We start from the raw sequence: 19,666 nt of genomic DNA on the forward strand, positions 1-19,666 counted from the left end.
TGTTTTGTGGAACTGTCAAGCTAAGAATCACTAAATTTTCTTGAAAAGGTTTTGTGAAATATGACAGCTTACTAAATTAACTATTAGTCATTAAAATAATGTTCTTACTTCTCCAGCAACTGTCAAGTGGAGTCCAAACATAAACTTATAAAAGCTCTAAGTTCATTGCAGTCTTCTCAGCTTCAATCCAAGAGAGAAAAAGCTAATTTTCCTAAGGACATAGCAAGAATATTCACTAATGATATTTTATGAAACCTACACCTTAGAAAACTACCAAAATCAGTCAAAATGTACATATATTTTCACATAACTATTGTGCTGGAGGTGAAATGGGACAGGAGTGGGGTCCTCAGAACAGGCTATAATATTTTTATGTCTCCTGGGAAATAATGGAACTCAGGTAAGAAATTCTCCATGATCTTATGTTTCAATGTCAGCCTCAATAACTACATAAAGATGTAGTCATCAAGACCAGTATGAGACTGTTGGAAGACAAGTATTTAAATGTTTTCAAATGTCTGTGTTCTACATGAAATGCCTTTTGCTTGTTTTAAAATTTGATACGATCTGCCAAGTGGCACCATTTCTCTCTCCCTTTCTTTTTCTCCTGAACTTGTTGGTTTTCCCTTTTTTTTCCCCTACCCCTTTCAAATTACCAGTTTTTCCATGTGTGTGACCGTGACAATCTAATCACTATGATCTCCAGGAGCCTCAGTTTTCTTGGTCTATAAAGTGAACAGTTGGATGTGTCCTTGGCTTCCTCACACATTTCTGTGTGAGAATCAATTGAAATAATATATAAAGTGGTTTGAAAGTGAGGACAAATGATTGAAATATCAGCGAGCAGTCTTACTATGAGGCAAACATAGGTCTAACCCCATTGTGACACTTAACCATTTACCTTTTCTGAAAAACCTTCGAAATACAAAAAGAAGCCACAATTGCAGGGGCAACTTTTGTAACAGAATCCAGGTACAAGAAACCCCTGTCACCACATCTGGGGGCTCATTTTAAACGAATAGGATTAGCAAATTGTTCCAGTGGCTTAGATCAGGAGTAGGGGTAGAAATACTTTTCCTACTATCCAGGCTTAAATACACAAAGCCCTGTCGAAATCTTGTTTTCTATGCCTTTGGTCGTTGGAATAAATAAAAATGATGAAAAATAAATATCGACCTCCTGGTCTGGTGTCTTGCCTCCTGGTGAGAAATGATTCTATCCCTTGTTTATTGGGATATTTTCCAATGGTTAATCACTTTAGTGCCATATTCAAATGAAACATGACACCAAGAAGAGGTGGCAGTGCCTTCTCCACATGGACATATTTCTCAGGACTCAATCCCTGACATTCCAGGAAGGTTATCAGATCATTCTCTCTTGCCTTGGAAATCCTGCAGATTCCCTGCATGCCTTCAAACCTCCAACAAACCTGATTCTTCCCTAAAACACTTTGGTATGATTCTCTCTAGTCTGGAGAATGTTCTGCAGTCTGTGTTTTATAATTATTCTTTGCATAGTATTTATTGACTCTAGATTATTACTTGGCAATGAGGCCAGGACCTTGGAGTTTGTAAATTATATTAGATAATATTAATAGTGAAAGAGCTACCCAAATATATCTACATTATGTGAATAATCTACTGTAATAATATTTAAAGACCAGTGTTGCTGCTATTTTTAATGTTTTGGTAATTTTAAGTGAAATATATGTAATGTTTTAAACTTAGGGAATTAAATTTGAAGATTTTTCTTGCCTTCCAGAATGTGAATATTACACATAAATATATATATATTGACACATTGCAGAGAAAACAAAATGACAATCTTTTTTGAGAATGTAAAGTGAATGTACTCCATGTATGTTATAACTGTTGCTGTTGATGATGGAATGAGTTTTGATTTTTGTTAACATTTTTATCAACTGGTCTCTAAATCTCCTAATTTTTTTTTGTTTGTTCTAACGACATATTTCTCATTGTATGAGTTTTAAGTAGATTGGTGTTGCATTTTTGTATTATGCTGCTACTAGATGTTAATTCTCCAGTACTGTCAAATAAAATGTGCTCCCAAAACCAAGGCCCTGGAATCTTTGATGTTTCCTTTTTCAGGTTGTGCTGGTTCCCCACAAAGATTCTTTCAGTTGATGACACTTGCCCAGTATTTGAAGAACACAGTTAATTTCACATCAGAGTAAAAAAAATTCAGTGTGTGCACTATACACAGAACATAGGCACACAAACTTGAATTTAATTTGGCAAAATCTCAAAGAATCTTTCAGAATTTCTCTGTTTTCATTCTCCTTCAAGTTGGTTTCTCCTCTAAGATTAACTATCTAGATAAATATTCTTGTTTCCTTGATTACTTTATGGAAGTTTATTCGCAATAGAGTAGGTTGAGCTCTTTATCTCACATCCCTCAACCCCTGGAAAATCAACTCTTTCTCTCTGCACCAGGATACCTGCCTTGGTTGTAAGCCCCATGAACATGAGGACCCTGGCTCCGCCAGTATCCTCAGGCTCGGTTGGTGAGTGATTCTGGATGAGTTTCCCTGTGTCCTGAATAACACCATCTTTTCCAGCTCTACTAAGCAGAGGAGCATTTGTCATCACTGATCCCCGCGCTCCCACCCCTGTTCTGAAAATCCCCCTGGTCAGTTAGTTTTCTTCTATCACACTTTCTAAAGCTGTAAGAGTCCCCAGCCTCCCTAGCTGACAGGGAGTATGCATGTCACACTCATAAATCACAATCCATCTCAAGGAGTAGGGCCATTTTAGGAAACTTCAAGATAAAAAAATTAACATCTACTTTAACCTAAGGTTAATTCTAGGTCTTGCCAAACTGGACAACTATGTAATCCCATGAAAGAAGTTGGACTGCTTTGGGTAGTGGCAGTGGTAGGATGGGTAGGTATACAGCATCATATTGAAGACCCATAGGCTTGATTCCCAGATTAGCAATTCCATATATTTTTAATTCCCTTTGGTGCCTACAAATCTGCATCTAAACTAGGACAACTGGCTTCTAGTTTCATGAAACCGATTATGAAGAAACCTTGGCAAGGGAAAGTAGATGATTGCAAATTTATTCCTACTACTTGGAAAAAAATTTCTATGATGATGCATAATAAACAGCTTCAGCTGTGCTTCAGAGACAGATGATCAGTGTGTCAACCCACGAAGATGCATAAAAGCCACAGGAAGACTATTCACCTGACCTCAGGTATGGCCTTCACGTAGAGTAGCACTGTCCTTCCTGGGAGCATCGTGGACAAAATCATGCAGAGGACAAATAGGAAAGAATCTGAGGAAAAATCTTGGTCAATGACCTGGGTAAATTTATTTTACTTTTTTGTTGTTGATATTGCTGTTGTTTTCTATAGAGCAATAAAGGAAATTTAAACAGAAATCATTCGTATTCATAATTCTAACGTCCTGACAAAACCATTATAGTTCTCTGAATGCCCTTCTAATCTTATCCATACCCGTATCCATTTTTTGTTTCTTCCCACTGCCAGTATATTTTCCATCACTTTCCCATGTTGCTGCATGATCTTTATGGCTATCTAATGGTCATACCATAACTCACTCAGTCCTTCCTTTATTATAGGGCATTTGGATTGTAAAGTCCTTTTTTCTTTCTGTCATAAATAATGGTGCTGTGAACAGCTTTATACATAAATCTTTTTCTTTCCTTGAATCACTTCCTTATTTCTGAGCGAGGAATGACAATCCTGAAGAGAATGGATTTTTTTTAAATGTATTGGTTTTTATATATGTTGCAAATCTCCCTCTCAAGGAATTATATAGGACACTCGGTTGGTGTATATCAACTATAGCCTGAACCTATGTGAAATAAATTGTATTTATTCTGATGAATGGCTAGGCTGATTCTCAAAGGTAAGCAAAGACCTTTGCCTAAAGCAAGGATGCAGCCAGTCCTCTAACAGATCAAAGAAGGTGTTTAATGTATGGTTAGTAAAGAGGTCTTTCAGAACAGTATTATTCTCGAAGTTTACATTTTGATGACTGCTCCATTCCAGGAAGGATCTAAAGGCTGGTAGTTCCTTCTAGGATCCATTCTCCCTGGCTTCTGTGGTTTAATTCTGAGCAACAATATGACCAACTGTTAATTCCCAGCCTTCCTTTTGTTAACTAAAATTTCAGAAAAGGAGACCTGACTGAAATAAGGAGGCATTTACTGGGGAGTTGTTAAGACTGCAGCCAGGGAGACACAGTTTCAAGAAGCACTTGAATTATGTTCCCTGGGACTACAAAATGGGAGAGGCTTATAAAGGCAAAACCCCACAAGGTTAGATACATTGTCATGAATTAGGATTGAAGCTGGCAAGAAGTAAGAGTGTTTGTTAAGCAAGGGTTGGTTGGGATCTGAAATGATTACACAGTTGCGAAGAGGGAGAGAACTTTGAAGCGACAAGTTTGCAGCTAGCAGATATTGTTTTAAAAATGGCTGGTGGTGTCCTTGAGTTTGATATAATTCAGAGAAGATTCAAATTCTCAGTGATGTAGGAAAGTGTCTGAAACCACATCCAGAATGGCCATCCAGCTCCATTTTGGATGCCTGAACCATAGTTACTCTTTTTTGATCTTTAAATGAACTTAAATATGTAGTCACTTTCAACTAATGGTGGCAAATGAGGAAAAGCAGAAGTCATTGCACAGGGCAGCTGAAAACACACTTGAACTGTGGGTTACCTAGCTTGCCTTTCCCCCACCTCCCTTTCTTTTTCATACTCCCTGGAATGTGTTTGTAATAGCTGGAATTTCAGCAGCCATTTTAAAACCATGAGGGTGTAAGTTATAAGGCAAGGATAGAATAAAAATATGCCACTTGAACCACCCAAAACTACCTACCTCCAGTCTTTTTTAATGGGAGAAAAAAACTGACATGTACTTTAAGCTACTGTTACCTCACTTCTCTATTACTAACAGCAGAACCTGATCCCTAACTTAAACGATGTTTTTCTAGGACATTGCAATCATTCACCCATTATTTAATTTTGTCTTAATGGCTACTAATTATTTTTTTATTCAGGGTTATTATTAATCCAGTTTTACAGGTAGTTTCACTCACTGTTGTTGAGAAGACCACTTGTGCAGGAAGTATGGAATCCAATATGGAAAGAGGTGAAAGGGATCCCTAGGGTGATGGTGAAGGGACATCCTAGGATGAAAGGTGGGTACCAATGCAAACGGCAACCAGTTCAGACCGGAGTAGGTCAGAAAGCTTTAGAGATTTCTTCAAGATGATGAATATAATGAATACCTCGTAAATCTGAGTGTATTTATTTAGAAGCAAATTAGACCATCGGGAATTAAGGACTGAATAAATGTCTGTGGGAAAAAATTATGAACTCAAAGGAGAACAATGAGTGGTACAGCTGTGGCTTAACTGGAGGTACTGTTTTCATAGTCATAATCATATAATGTTCATCATGTACTATTTAAATATTGATCTAATCAACACGATGCTGATATAATTTATTGGGAACTTGGGGAGGTAAAAAGTGTGAACACATGGGGTGGGGAGTGTGGGTGTGTGTGAAAGATATCAAAATCATCTCCCATTCTGGTGATCAATAGATACTGCCTAAGACTGAAACGTCAAGTGTAGGAGTATAAGGATGTCATTCAGAAACGTGCAAGTAAAGCCAAAGAACCCGTTCAGAGAACTGAAACTAGTCGCCTCCGAGGAAGGGAAACGGGGGAAGAGATGGAAACTGCTGATTTTTTTTCAACAAGCCTTGCAACCAGCTCCATAAACCTTAAAATAAAAACTGGGGGTGGGAGAGACAGACACTGGAAAGGAAAAAGACATGATCTGTGATCAAAGGCTGATTGTAATCTAAAAACTAGTGCAAATAACCAGAAACCTTATAAAGGTAGCTACTGTTTCCGTCTGCTCAGCCCCTGTCCCTCCACCCATCCCTCCCAAGTCTTCAGAAAACGGCCCTCCTGGCTACAGAGGTGGCCAGGTGACCCAGGGTGGGCCAATTATAGTCCCTCACAGCCGCAGTGAGTGGTCTGAGGGGGCACATGACCTAAACTAAGCCAATCGGGGCTCCTGGGACTTTTCAAATTCCTGCCAAGGGATAAGAACCTCTTGTTCTTCTCTGATCACAAAACCCAAAGATATACCTCAAGGGCGGTTCTCCACCCCACCACCTGGCCGAGTTTGTACCAGCCAACGAAGTTAATGTGCCAAAAGCAACAGAGAAGAAATAGAGAAGGACAAAGAGGGTCCTCAAGGTATCCAAGGCAGTGAATCCAGTCTTCCCTGAGACCAGCTCTATGCTGCCCTCTGGTCAGTTAAATCCCAGCCCGGTTAAATCCCTTCTTTTTTTTTTTTTTTTTCCCGTACGCGGGCCTCTCACTGTTGTGGCCTCTCCCGTTGCGGAGCACAGGCTCCGGATGCGCAGGCTCAGCGGCCATGGCTCACGGGCCCAGCCGCTCCGCGGCATATGGGATCCTCCCAGACCGGGGCACGAACCCGTATCCCCTGCATCGGCAGGCGGACTCTCAACCACTGCGCCACCAGGGAGGCCCTAAATCCCTTCTTTTGTTTAAGCAAGATTAAGTTGGGTTTCTTTCCATTGTAGTCAAAAATATTAATACACAGTCGAAAACCGTCAAACAAACAACAACAAAAAAGAAACCATCAAACAAAACTTTAAAATAATTCAGCAGGATGCCTAGTTCACATAGCACTTTCTAGGGAGCTGGCTGCTTCGTGAGGACAACCAGAAGTGGAGGTATAGGAGGATCACCTCATCATTTCTTCTCAAACATGCATACAAATCCCACATGGATCTTGTTAAAATGCAAATTCTGATTCGGTAGGTCTAGGGTAGGTCCCAAGATGCTGCCTTTCTAACAAGCTAACAGGTGGTGCCAATGCTGCTGGTCCGTGGACCACCCTTTGAGTAGCAAGAATCTAGATCACTGGTTCTCAAAACCAATTGCACATTAGAACCCCCTAAGGTGCTTCTAATTAAGGGAGACAGGTGCAGGGAGTTATAAAAGCTCCCCAGCTGATTCTAATGAACAGTCAGAGTTGAAAAATACTACTTTGGAGGCTGAAGCAGCAGCAGGAATTGGGTGGTCAGTTGCATGAATCCCTGGCCAGATAGAGGAAGTGAGGCGGCCACAGGAAGGTGGGGCTCCTGGCTTGTAAGCGTCTTCCTTCCTTGTGCTTCCTGCCTCTCCTTACTGTCACTTGCGTTTTCTCTCTTTTATTTTCCTCCTACCAATCCTTCCACTTCCCAAATCCTCATCTCAAAAAGAAAAAAGATGAACAAACTGAAAATCAACAACTCTTCCTACATCCCTCAGAAAACTGAGGTCACAAGGCAACCATCACCCTGAAAATTGGAGAGACAAGAAAATACAGAGAAGCACAACCTACCAGGGGCACAAGTTCACAGCTGGAGCCAGTACCAGTGGGAACACTTCAATGTAAGTGACAAATTGCTGGAGGCTCAGGGCTGACTAGCTTGAGAGTTAAAAACTCCAAGGGTGGGGGTGGGAATGGGGGTGGAGATGGGGATACTTCTAGGGGACCTCTGCTCTTTTGTTTATTTCCTGAAGCCGCATCAGATTCTCAGGGTGAAGACTAGAGAAAAGTCTCCTTATACTTCCAGCAAGTAGAGGAGAAAAGGTGTGGCTTCTAGGAAATAAATCTTTCTGAAAAAGATGTTGGAATTAGTAAACAACCTCAAAATTGAACAAGTAGTGTTTCCCTGGTGGCGCAGTGGTTGGGAGTCCGCCTGCTGATGCAGGGGACGCGGGTTCGTGCCCCGGTCTGGGAAGATCCCACATGCCGCGGAGCGGCTGGGCCCGTGAGCCATGGCCTCTGGGCCTGCGCGTCCGGAGCCTGTGCTCCGCAACGGGAGAGGCCACAACAGTGAGTGGCCCGAGTACGGCAAAAAAAGTAAAATAAAATGCAGGGCTTCCCTGGTGGCGGTTGAGAGTCCGCCTGCGGATGCAGGGGACACAGGTTCGTGCCCCGGTCCGGGAAGATCCCACATGCCGCGGAGCGGCTGGGCCCGTGAGCCATGGCCGCTGAGCCTGCGCGTCCGGAGCCTGTGCTCCGCAACAGGAGGGGCCCCAGCGGTGAGAGGCCCGTGTACTGCTAAAAAAAAAAAAAATTGAGCAAGTAGGCAACTAACACACAATCAATGATGGGTTATTATATGCTAGATGCTGCGGATTGAGAATAAAACTTGCTCCCTCTCCTCCAGGAGCTCGTGTTCTAGTGGGAAATGCATATGTGCATACAACTGAAATAACACAACCCAGATTGGGACTTGAACCCGCAGTCTTTTAATTGACATCACACACCTGGTCTCAGGACTTGATGAAGCTCAGGTTCTTTATGTCTCATCCCAGAAAGAATTCAGTGAGAGATAGTGATAGGTAAGAAGTGGATTTATTTAGAGAGATACACAGGTGGTTAGTTTTTATGGGCTGGGTAATTTCATAGGCTAATGAGTGGGAGGATTATTCCAACTATTTTGGATAAAGGATGGGGATTTCCAGGAATTGGGCCACTGCCCCATTTTTGGCCTTTTATGGTAAGCCTCAGAGCTGTCATTTAGCATGCTAACGTATTAAACAAGTGTATAATGAGGCTTAAGGTCTACTAGAAGTCGAATCTTCCACCATCTTGGACCTAGTTCGTTCTAATCAGTCTTTGTCACATCCTCAATGGCTATGTCATTCGTTTAAAGGTTGTGCCCTGCCCCCTTCCCTTCTGTTTCACAATGATGCCAGAGGTTGATAGTTGCTGCCCCTTACATCCTACCTCTGCTTCTTCCATAGTAATAGAACTCTCCTTTTTAGCTGAGCACATGCTCCCCAGAATAAAGATTATATTTCCCAGCCTCTCTTGCAAGGTAGGTGTGGTCCTATGACAAAGTACTGGCCAGTGGGGTGTAGTGTCCTTACTTCGAGCAGGTGTCTAAGCCCTCACCCCCGTAACTGTGAATATGACCTCATTTGGAAAAAAGGGTTTTGCAAAGGTAATTAAGTTAAGGATCTGGCTGTGAGCTCACCCTGGATATGAGGGGCAGGGGCTCTCCATCTCCCCTTTTCTCTTGTCTACTGGCTGGAAAGCAGATATAATAGCTGGATCAAAGTAGACATCTTAGACAGTGAGGTGGAAGCCTCAACCGATAGCCTGGGTTCCTGATGACTGTAGAGTCACCATAGTGTTACCGAATTAAAAGTCTTATGGACCCTGCTCGGGCCCTAGCCCGAGAGCTGAGGCTCTCTGCCTTGGCAAGGGAGAGTTTTTTCCTTTCGTGTTCGAGCAGCCAAATAACCACGGAAGCTGAGATCAACACGGCACAAGCTTTATTCAGTGACCAAAGAATGGAGAAACGGGAACTAAGTTCAGATCAACTTCTCACCCCGCTGGTGAGAGGGATTTAATTTTACAGAGTAAAGGGAGGAGGAGGGAGGCTAATGATGGGGAAGCATATGAATTAATTCACCGGGAAAGGCTTCTTCCAAGGGAGTGGGTTGCTACCACCTTTTTATCCTTTTTCGGTCCTTAATGTCTGGTCATGGTCGCTGGTAGGTATGTCATTTAATATGCTAATGTAGTAAAATCAAGGTGTAATGAGACTCAGGGTCTGTTAGAGGTCAGATTCATTGCCATCTTAGTCCCAGCTGGTTCCACCTGGTTTTTTGTCTGTAGCTTCCCTTCTTATCTCTGGACCCTTTAACTTGAAGATTTATGTTAACTCCTGCGCAAGGTGGGAGTTGGCAGGTTTTGAGCAAGGACACTCCTGCTAAAGGTGAGGGTTGGGGGGTTGTGAGCAAATACCTGGAGAAGCTCCGGTAACGACAGCAGCCGACATTTATGTAAACTAAGAGAAAAATAGATTTGTAATTTGGTGAAGCCTTTGTGGCTTTTGGATTTCTGTCTCTTGTAGCAGAACATTTTACTAACAAATATACCAACTAACCACAATAAATCTGCTTCTTTTTATGCCTCTCATAAATATTCAAAATACAAAGCAATATATTGGGCAAGTTCTATTTCACTTAGAATAAAATATAGACTCCTTTAAATGGTCAGAAAGGCCCCGGTGCGATCTGACCCCTGTCTACTTGTCCAATCTCATACCACTCTTCTCTGGCCTGGCACAGGGTATACTGCAGTGTTACGCCTGTGTTCCTTCATAACATATATACCTTGTGAGGACCTATTATGAGCTACATGTGCAGTGGGCACACAGCAGCAGACCTAGCCCTTACAGCCAACTTCTTTTCTATTTTGCTTATAAGCTAATTTATTTTCCAACTCAGAGCCTTGACCCATGCTCTTCCCTCAGTCTAGGGCAGGGCTGTCCAGTAGCACCTCCTGCATGATGGAAATGTTCTTATCTGTGTTGTCCGGTATGATAACCACTAGCCACAAGTATTGAATACTTGAAATGTGGCTGGTATGTCTGAGAATATAAATTGTTAATTTTACTTAATTTTAGATTAATTTATGTTTTAAACAGCCACACGTGACTAGCAGCTGCCAGGATGGACAGTACAGGTCTCGACCTCTCTACTCCCTGCGACACGTAACTTACTCCTCGAGGTGGTTTTAGAACGTGGTCACTGATTCTTTGACACACCTCTAACTGAGAGATGGGGTCTATATCTCCTCTCTTTGAATCTGGTTGGGTTTGTGACTATATGACAAGTGTTTTTTTTTTTTTTTTTTTAAAGATGTTGGGGGTAGGAGTTTAGTAATTTATTTATTTATTTTTGGCTGTGTTGGGTCTTCGTTTCTGTGCGAGGGCTTTCTCTAGTTGTGGCAAGAGGGGGCCACTCTTCATCACGGTGCACGGGCCTATCGCGGCCTCTCTTGTTGCAGAGCACAGGCTCCAGACACGCAGGCTCAGTAGTTGTGGCTCACGGGCCCAGCCGCTCCGCGGCATGTGGGATCTTCCCGGACCGGGGCACGAACCCGTGTCCCCTGCATCGGCAGGCGGACTCCCAACCACTGAGCCACCAGGGAAGCCCCTACCCTGGTCTCTTTAAGGTCATGGTCCTAGGACACTTGGTTTCAGGAAGCTCCATCACAGAACCCAGTCACCATCCTATGAGAAGCCAAAGCCACATAAAGAGGCCACATGTAGCTGCTTCATCCTTTGAATCATCCCAGCCTAGGCACCATACTAGTTTCCTGTGGCTGCCATAATGAATTACCACCAACTTGGGGGCTTAAAACAACAGAAATCCACTCCCTTGCAGTTCTGAAATCTGCCAGAAATCTGAAATCAAGGTGTCAGCAGGTGTTGCTGCGCTCTGAGTCTCTAAGAGAGAATCTGTTCCATTCCTGTCCCCTAATTTCTGGTGGTATCTGACAATCCTTACCATCCCCTGGCTTGTTGACACATCAGCCCAATCTCTGCCTCCACCTTCACATCACTTTCCCCCATGTTTCTCCTCTTCTCAATTCTCTCCTTTCTCTTAAAGGACAACAGTTATTGGCTTTAGGGCCCACCCTAAACCCAGGATGATAGCATTTCAAGATCCTTAACTGTGATTACATCTTCAAAGACCTTTTTTCCAAATAAGGCCAAATTCACAGGTACTGGGGATTAGGACTTGACATATCTCTTTGGGAACCACTGTTCAGCCTAATACAGCCCCAGCCATGTGCATGAGGTGGCCTAGAGATTATTCCAGCCCCCAGTTGTTTGAGTTACTGCCAGACACTCACATTTTCCTGGCTCAGACCCTAAACATTGTAGAGCAGACATAAGCCACAATCACCATGCCTTGTTTGAAATCCTGACCTATAGAACTTCTGAGCATAATAAAATGGTATTCTAAGTCACTGAGTTTGGGATGGTTTATCACACAATAATAGATAACTGGAAATTCCTGTTCATCTTTTAAGGGCCTGATCAAGTAACATTTCTAAGGTATCTCCTTAGATACCTCCTCCAAGTCTAAATTACATTCCCCTCTTTACTTTTCCTTTCTGGCACATATCACAATTTATAGTTATAAACGTCATTAGGTATTTTTCCTTTTTTTTGATTTTTTTGTTTTTGGCTGCATTGGGTCTTCGTTGCTGTGCGCAGGCTTTCTCTAGTTGTGGCGAGCAGGGGCTGCTCTTCGTTGCGGTGCATGGGCTCTAGGCGCGCAGGCTTCAGTAATTGTGGCACATGGGCTTAGTAGTTGTGGCTTGCAGGCTCTAGAGCGCAGGCTCAGTAGCTGTGGCTCACAGGCTTTGTTGCTCCGTGGCATGTGGGGTCTTCTGGGACCAGGGCTTGAACCCATGTCCCCTGTATTGGCAGGCAGATTCTTAACCACTGCACCACAAGGGAAGTCCTGTTTTTCCTTTTTAAATGTCTCCCCCACTAGACCTAAGTTCCATGAGGCCAGGGACCATGTTTGTTTCATTCAACACTACGTCCTCTGTGTGTACCAGGCACACAGCAAATGCCCAACCAATACCTGCCAAATGAATCAAATTCTGAGCTTTCTGTGACTGAATCTACAACTGACATTTCTTTGTCATCTGAACTGAGGCAGCTCTAGGAAGACATGATTTATTTAGCCTTTTTGCTCTCAGCAGATGAAATAAGCCAGCATGCAGCAAGTGGGAAGCAAAGTGTTCATTTTCCAAGGCTCAAACCTCAGTTCTTGCCATTACGGTTCTCTGCATTTGAATAATTGCTGTGGTTTTTAATTGTGGTGAAAACAAATGAACAAAAGACAAAGCTGGTCAGACAGCCAGGCTTTGAGAGACAGCTCTAATTTTTTTAAGAAGCATCTGTGAGTTCACAAATGAACCTTAAACTGTCCTTGTATGTGAGTGTGAATCTCATGATACATTCTTCCATGAAATGAGAGCTTAATGACAAATCACAAAGCATAGGCTCTCCCTGGCATCTTTGCCATCATCCGTCTTGTTCTAGAAAGTACATGGGTACAAATTCTGCTGTTACTTTTCTTGGAACAAAGAAAAATAGGACTTGGAACAGGAAAAAAAAAAAAACAGAAAGAAAAAGCAAAATGTGCTAAATAATACCAAGAATGATCAGCTAAAACTTGTAAGCAGCTGTACAAATGAGTGTAGGGATAGAGCCTAAAATAAGTCAGGAGGTAGTAAGAATCTTAAAAACTGAGTATAAGCAGTTGGCACTCACCTTTGTCACTGTCACACAGGTCACTGGTGATTGGAAGGACTCCTGACTCTCCCAGATGCATCCATCTTTCCCACTGTAGGAATTTTAACATGATCTGCAAGACCCTACATGATAATGTTCTGTGTTTTCTCGGATTCTGTATTTGTCTATTTGGCATCCATTAATCACAGCACCAAACTAAGACTCAAAGTTGCTTACCCTTCGCTGTGATCTGGAGCCCACGCTCTGAACCACTTCCTTGTCTAACTCTCACACACCAAGCCGATGTTTTCCTTGCCCTAAATCACCCCAGGGCCAGTGCCCACCTCTATAGCCAGAGCCCGTCTACATTACTCAGACTAGCCACGCCTCTGCTGCTTCCTCTGCCTTTGCTGTGGAAACCCCATTCAAGGCTCTGGCAGTGAGGCTTTCCCCTCGCTCCACTTCTGCCTTGTGACCGAACCCGGTTCCTCCCAGTGGGGCCCTGTGTGGCGTGGCATGCACCATCCCCCCAGGAACTGTAAGCAATACATTTTTCTTTCAATGGCATTAGCATTTCCACATCATCACTCTGTCACCTACATAAATTGAAATCCATGGTGGGTACAACTGAGACTGATCAGCCCTTGGGGCCTTTTACAGTCGCTGTTTCCTCTGCCGGGAGCCTGTGTCCACATGGCTCCTCTCTCACTACACTGAAGTCCCTGCTCAGACATCATGACCTCCAAGCAAGGCTTTCCTGAGCACACATCTAACTAGCATGCCGACCCCTCCCAACTCTAGCTGTCTATCCTTTGTTTTGTTTTGTTTTGTTTTTTAAATTAATTAATTTTAATTAATTAATTAATTAATTTTTGGCTGTGTTGGGTCTTCATTTCTGCACGCGGGCTATCTCCAGTTGTGGTGAGCGGGGGCTACTCTTTGTTGCAGTGCACGGGCTTCTCATTGCAGTGGCTTCTCTGTTGTGGAGCACGGGCTCTAGGCACATGGGCTTCTGTAGTTGTGGCACACAGGCTCAGCAATTGTGGTGCACGGGCTTAGTTGCTCCACAACATGTGGCATCTTCCCAGACCAGGGCTCCAACCCATGTCCCCTGCATTGGCAGGTGGATTCTCAACCACTGCGCCACCAGGGAAGTCCACCCCCCTCCTTTTTTTTTTTTGGCTGCACCAGGTCTTCGTTAGGGCACATGGGCTCTTCACTGCCGGCTTCTCTCTAGTTGTAGCACATGGGTATGTGGGATCTTAGTTCTCAGATTCTGTATTTGTCTATTTGGCAACCATTAATCCCTTGGACTTGGAACAGAAAAGTTCCAAGATCCCCTGACCAGGGATCAAACCTGCGTCCCCTGAATTGGAAGGTGGATTCTTAACCACTGGACCACCAGGGAAGTCCCTAGATGTTTATCCTTTTGTCCTACTTTATTTTTGTTACTAGCTCTCATCACCACCTGACTCGTTTATTTTGTGTGTTCCCTCACTCTGCACCACATAGGACTTAAGTTTTACTAGAGCGAGGCACAGATTTTTGTTTTGTTAACTGCGAAGTTCCTACCACTTAGAACAGTGCCTGGCACACAGAGGGTGTAAAATATTTCTTAAATGATGAAATTTTATTTTTCCAGAGCAGCTGGCCTGTTAATGAGTACATGAATGGCCGAAATCTCCTTCAAATTTATAACTCTCATTGGGCCCGGAGATCCGTGAGAAGCCAGTGCTCTGGATCAATAAGACATGAATTTCTAAAAGAGAGTAAGTGGTTCAAAAACATATCCTGGGGAATCGCAGGATAAAACCCCAAGCAAGCTGGTTTGTGGAATTAATACTGGGGGTTAGGACAAGTGAGCAATTACCATTCCGGAATTATCTGGCCCTCTGCCATTCCTCTGAAAATGTGCCTGGCATTGGGTTATGGGCTCTGTAACTCCGAGGGGATAAGGAAAATACTTTCCTTTATCATTTAGGAATAGCATCATGCCCTCCCATGAGGTTGAAGCAGGGTCTAGGAAGCATCTTAGAAAGGGTTGGCCCAGACACCCTTCAGTGTGTGCTGTGTGCTTTCCCTCCAGAAGGAGCCTAAATGACTGTGAATGCAGCTCACCAGTTGTACAACTCAGCTCAACACTGGTTCACACTTGATACTGGCAGCCTTTTCTCCCAATGAGCACAAACACTGCAAACACATTTCAGAGGAAAGCTGCATATCACACGGTGCTTATAATGATGTATCTCAAAAAGATCTGTATACCATGTAGGTAAAGAAAAGTCTAGCAATGCTGACCAAAACTATAGAGGCTTAAAACAAGGGAGGGGAGGTGGAGGGAAGAGAGGAAGGAAGGAATTTCTGCTCTCTGAAAGACAGGAGAACTTACATTCTCACTGGTATGCCCCATTGCCTCTGTGAAAAATGTCCCCCAAATAACTTTGATGCAAGCTGATATGAAGGCTGATCCACTATTGACCTTAAGATGTTTCCTTTACCTAACCCAGATGCTATCATTTAGAACTAAAACTAGATCAATTTTTCTCTAGTCTCAGAGGTTAAAGACATTATGAGATTATTGAAATGAAGAAAGTTAAAGAAAGGAGAATCAGAGAATAAGAATTTGTAAGTCTCCTTTTTCCGGTAAGCGGCCTGAGGTTACCTCTAAAAATGGTTCGCTATTCACTTGACCCAGAAAACCCCACAAAATCATGCAAGTCAAGAGGTTCAAATCTTCATGTTCACTTTAAGAACACTCGTGAAACTGCCCAGGCCATTAAGGGTATGCATATCTGAAAAGCCACCAAGTATCTGAAGGATGTTACTTTAAAGAAGCAATGTGTGCTGTTCCATCGTTACAGTGGTGGGGTTGGTAGGTGTGCGCAGGCCAAACACTGGGGCTGGACGTAGGGGTCAGTGGCCCAAAAAGAGTGCTGAATTTTTACTGCACATGCTCAAAAATGCAGAGAGTAATGCTGAACTTAAGGGCTTAGGTGTAGATTCTCTGGTCATTGAGCACATCCAGGTGAATAAAGCCCCCAAGATGCGGCGCAGGACTTACAGAGCTCGTGGTCGGATCAACCCATACGTGAGCTTTCCCTGCCACGTTGAGATGATCCTTACTGAAAAAGAGCAGATTGTTACTAAACCAGAAGAGGAGGTTGCCCAGAAGAAAAAGATATCCCAGAAGAAACTGAAGAAACAAAACCTTATGGCCCGGGAATAAATGCCGCAAAAATATAAATGCAAATAAAAGTAAAAAAAAGAAAAAGAATTTGTAAGTCTCTCAGACTGTCAGGGGACAGAGGTCTAACAGGCAGGGCTAACCAAGCTCTCGTCTGCATGGATCCAGATAAAGTTGGGCCACAGCCACGCTGTTGTGTACGTGCCATCTGTGGCTCCTCTGTAACTGTCGCATTAACTGTTTGCAGCAGAAATGGTCTGCAAAGCTGAAAACATTGAATATCTGGCCCTTTACAGAAAAAGTTCGCTGATCTTCGGTAGCTATTAAAGGAGCAGCGTGACTTACCAGGATACTGTGATCTTACTGAAGTATTTCTGAGGACTGTGTAACATCCTTCACTTTGAGTCCCTCTTTACCAAGCAACGTCCTGAATGTAATTGGGCTTCTGGAGTATGTTTCTCTATTAAAGAAAGAGGATGTGCAGACTTGCTACACGGATTTCCAAGCATCCTGGGCAGTTGCATTTCTCACTATAAACTACTAAACTGGGCTTCTGCCACAGTCTCTCATAAATTCACATGGTACGCCAGTTTTCAGGGGGTCCAGCATCCCTCTATATTAGGTCCAGACCTGAAGGGCTGGAAAACTGTGCTCTGGACCTGAGGTGACCCCTCGGAGTCCGAGCCCCACGCTCTGACCTCACACAGCAATCACACTCACATCCCTTAGCATATCAGGGAAGAATTTGAGCCAGGAGTAGGTTTGGTATTTGTGAACTTCAATTTCTAGGCCTCTTACCTTTTACATTTTTTTTGGCTGTATTGAAGTAATTACATGAATACAATTTTAAAAATCAAATAGAAATACAGGATTAAAACAAAAATAGGGGCTTCCCTGGTGGCGTAGTGGTTGAGAGTCTGCCTGCCAATGCAGGGGACACGAGTTCGTGCCCCGGTCCGGGAAGATCCCACATGTCGCGGAGCGGCTGGACCCGTGAGCCATGGTCGCTGAGCATGCGCGTCCGGAGCCTGTGCTCCGCAACGGGAGAGGCCACAACAGTGAGAGGCCCGCGTAGTGCAAAACAAAACAAAACAAAACAAAACAAAAAAAACAAAAATAATAGTCACCTCCCCAAGGTCCTCCTGATCTCCAATTCCCACTACGCAGAAAAACAGTTTTCAAATCTTCTCATTGTATTTTTTCATATTTGCCTTCATAATTCTAAATAACACTAAATCATGCTCTTTGCAGGACAGTCATATCAAGTAAATAATGGGTCCCCCCCCCTTTTTTTAAACAATCCCTTGGAGTTGTCCTACTCTGTGACCTGCACTGACTGATCTCTCGGCTTCTGTACAACTGTAACCCTGCAGCTTCCGTTCAGCATTGTTTGGGGGCTTCCTACAGTCTCCTGTTTGAGTTTCCCATTTTCTAGACCCTGTATCTTTTCACTCTGAGTTGATGGAACACATGCTTCTGTTGTTTCATGAGAAAGAATGAATAGAAGATAAAATTTTTGTTGCCTTGCCTGTTTGAAAAAGTCTTCCTTATACTCTCACATGTGGCTGGTAGTTTGTCAGGGTATGAAATTCCAGGTGACAATCCTGTCCTCTCAGAAGCTGTAGGCATTTGCCCATTGTCCTCTAACTTCCTGTGTCTCTGTGCCATTCTAATTCCTGATCTTTTGTATGCTTTTGAGGGCTTCTCTTTCGCTCAGGTGTCCTGAAATTTTGTCACAATTTACATTGGTATGGATCTTTTTTTAATTCATTGAACTGGGAAGTTAGTGGTCCTTTTAAATCTAGAGGTCCATACGCCTCAGTTTGGGAAATTTTCTTTTCCTTTTTCATAATTTCCTGTCCTTTTTTTTTTTGATTCTTTTTCTGGAGGTCCTCTTGACTGAAAATTTGGGCTCTCTTGATCAATCTTGTAACAGTTTTGTCGCATATTTTCTATCTCCTTGTCATTTTGTTCAGCTGTCTGAAACATTTCCTCTATTGTATTTTTGATACAATACTTGTCACCTTCTAGTGACATTCTTATTTCTGCTAGCATGTTTTTAATTCTAAAAACCTTATTCTTGGGCTTCCCTGGTTGCATAGTGGTTAAGAATCCACCTGCCAATGCAGGGGACACGGGTTTGAGCCCTGGTCTGGGAAGATCCCACGTGCAGCAGAGCAACTAAGCCCATGCACCACAACTACTGAGCCTGTGCTCTAGAGCCTGCAAGCCACAACTACTAAGCCCATGTGCCACAATTACTGAAGCCTGCGTGCCTAGAAACCATGCAACGAAGAGCAGCCTCTGCTCACCACAGCTAGAGAAAGCCTGAGCACAGCATCGAAGACCCAATGCAGCCAAAAGTAAATAAATTAATTTAAAAATAAAATAAATCAACTCCTTTTAAAAATAAAAACCTCATTCTCTGAATTAAAAAAAAATTTATGGCATTCTGTGGTTTCAGCAATGGAGTATCTTCTCAGATCCCTTTGATGGTTTTTTTTTAATAAATTTATTTATTTATTTTTGTCTGTGTTGGATCTTCGTTTCTGTGCAAGGGCTTTCTCTAGTTGCAGCGAGTGGGGGCCACTCTTCATCGCAGTGCACGGGCCTCTCTTGTTGCGGAGCACAGGCTCCAGACGCGCAGGCTCAGTAGTTGTGGCTCACAGGCACCAGTTGCTCTGCGGCATGTGGGATCTTCCCAGACCAGGGCTCAAACCCGTGTCCCCTGCACTGGCAGGCAGATTCTCAACCACTGCACCACCAGGGAAGCCCCTTTTGACGGTTTTAATTATAAATTTTTTAATGTTTTCTTCTGTTCCCTGCATTGTGTGCTTTCTTTGGTTCCTTTTCTCCTTTTTGTTTTAGTCTCTGTTTCATAGTGGAGGTTCCCTCAATCTGCTAATCCATTGCTGGAAACTCAAACTTAAGAGTGAGGCAACTACTTGTTCTTATCTTTTGATAATAAAGGAAGATGATCCAGAAGTATCTTCCCACCAAAACAATTAGAAAACTGGGGAAAAAAATAGGAAAAAACTACTTCCAGACATTGGACGACAGGCAGCACAAAACTGTGATCCCTGTGGAAAGGGGAACAAGTGGGGTAAGCCTCACTACCATCTTGGTTTTCTGCCTGGAGACAATGCCCAGACTGTGGGACAGGAAGGAGAAACCTAAACAGAGACTGGAGTTTGGAGAGGTCAAGGTGGCTAAAATTTTCAGGGCAAGGTACTTAAAAGGCAGGAATTACATGGACATCCAGAAATCTGCATAGGGTCTCTCTTGATAGGCTGAGCACCAATCTGCTTATGCATATGGTGAAATTCCACTGGACAACA

The 19,666-nt window shown here is 43.2% G+C and overlaps 1 pseudogene across 1 annotated transcript; it reads left to right on the forward strand.

Moving 5' to 3' along the window:
• Positions 1 to 15,814: 15,814 nt before the first annotated feature.
• On the forward strand, positions 15,815 to 16,386 carry LOC309804607 (large ribosomal subunit protein uL22-like; annotated as a pseudogene). Its single transcript has one exon. The product of its transcript is annotated as a large ribosomal subunit protein uL22-like (transcript).
• The last annotated feature ends 3,280 nt before the right edge of the window (positions 16,387 to 19,666 follow it).

Source organism: Mesoplodon mirus (assembly GCF_964341445.2).
Source record: "Mesoplodon mirus genome assembly, chromosome: 5".
NCBI classification, from domain to species: domain Eukaryota; kingdom Metazoa; phylum Chordata; class Mammalia; order Artiodactyla; family Ziphiidae; genus Mesoplodon; species Mesoplodon mirus.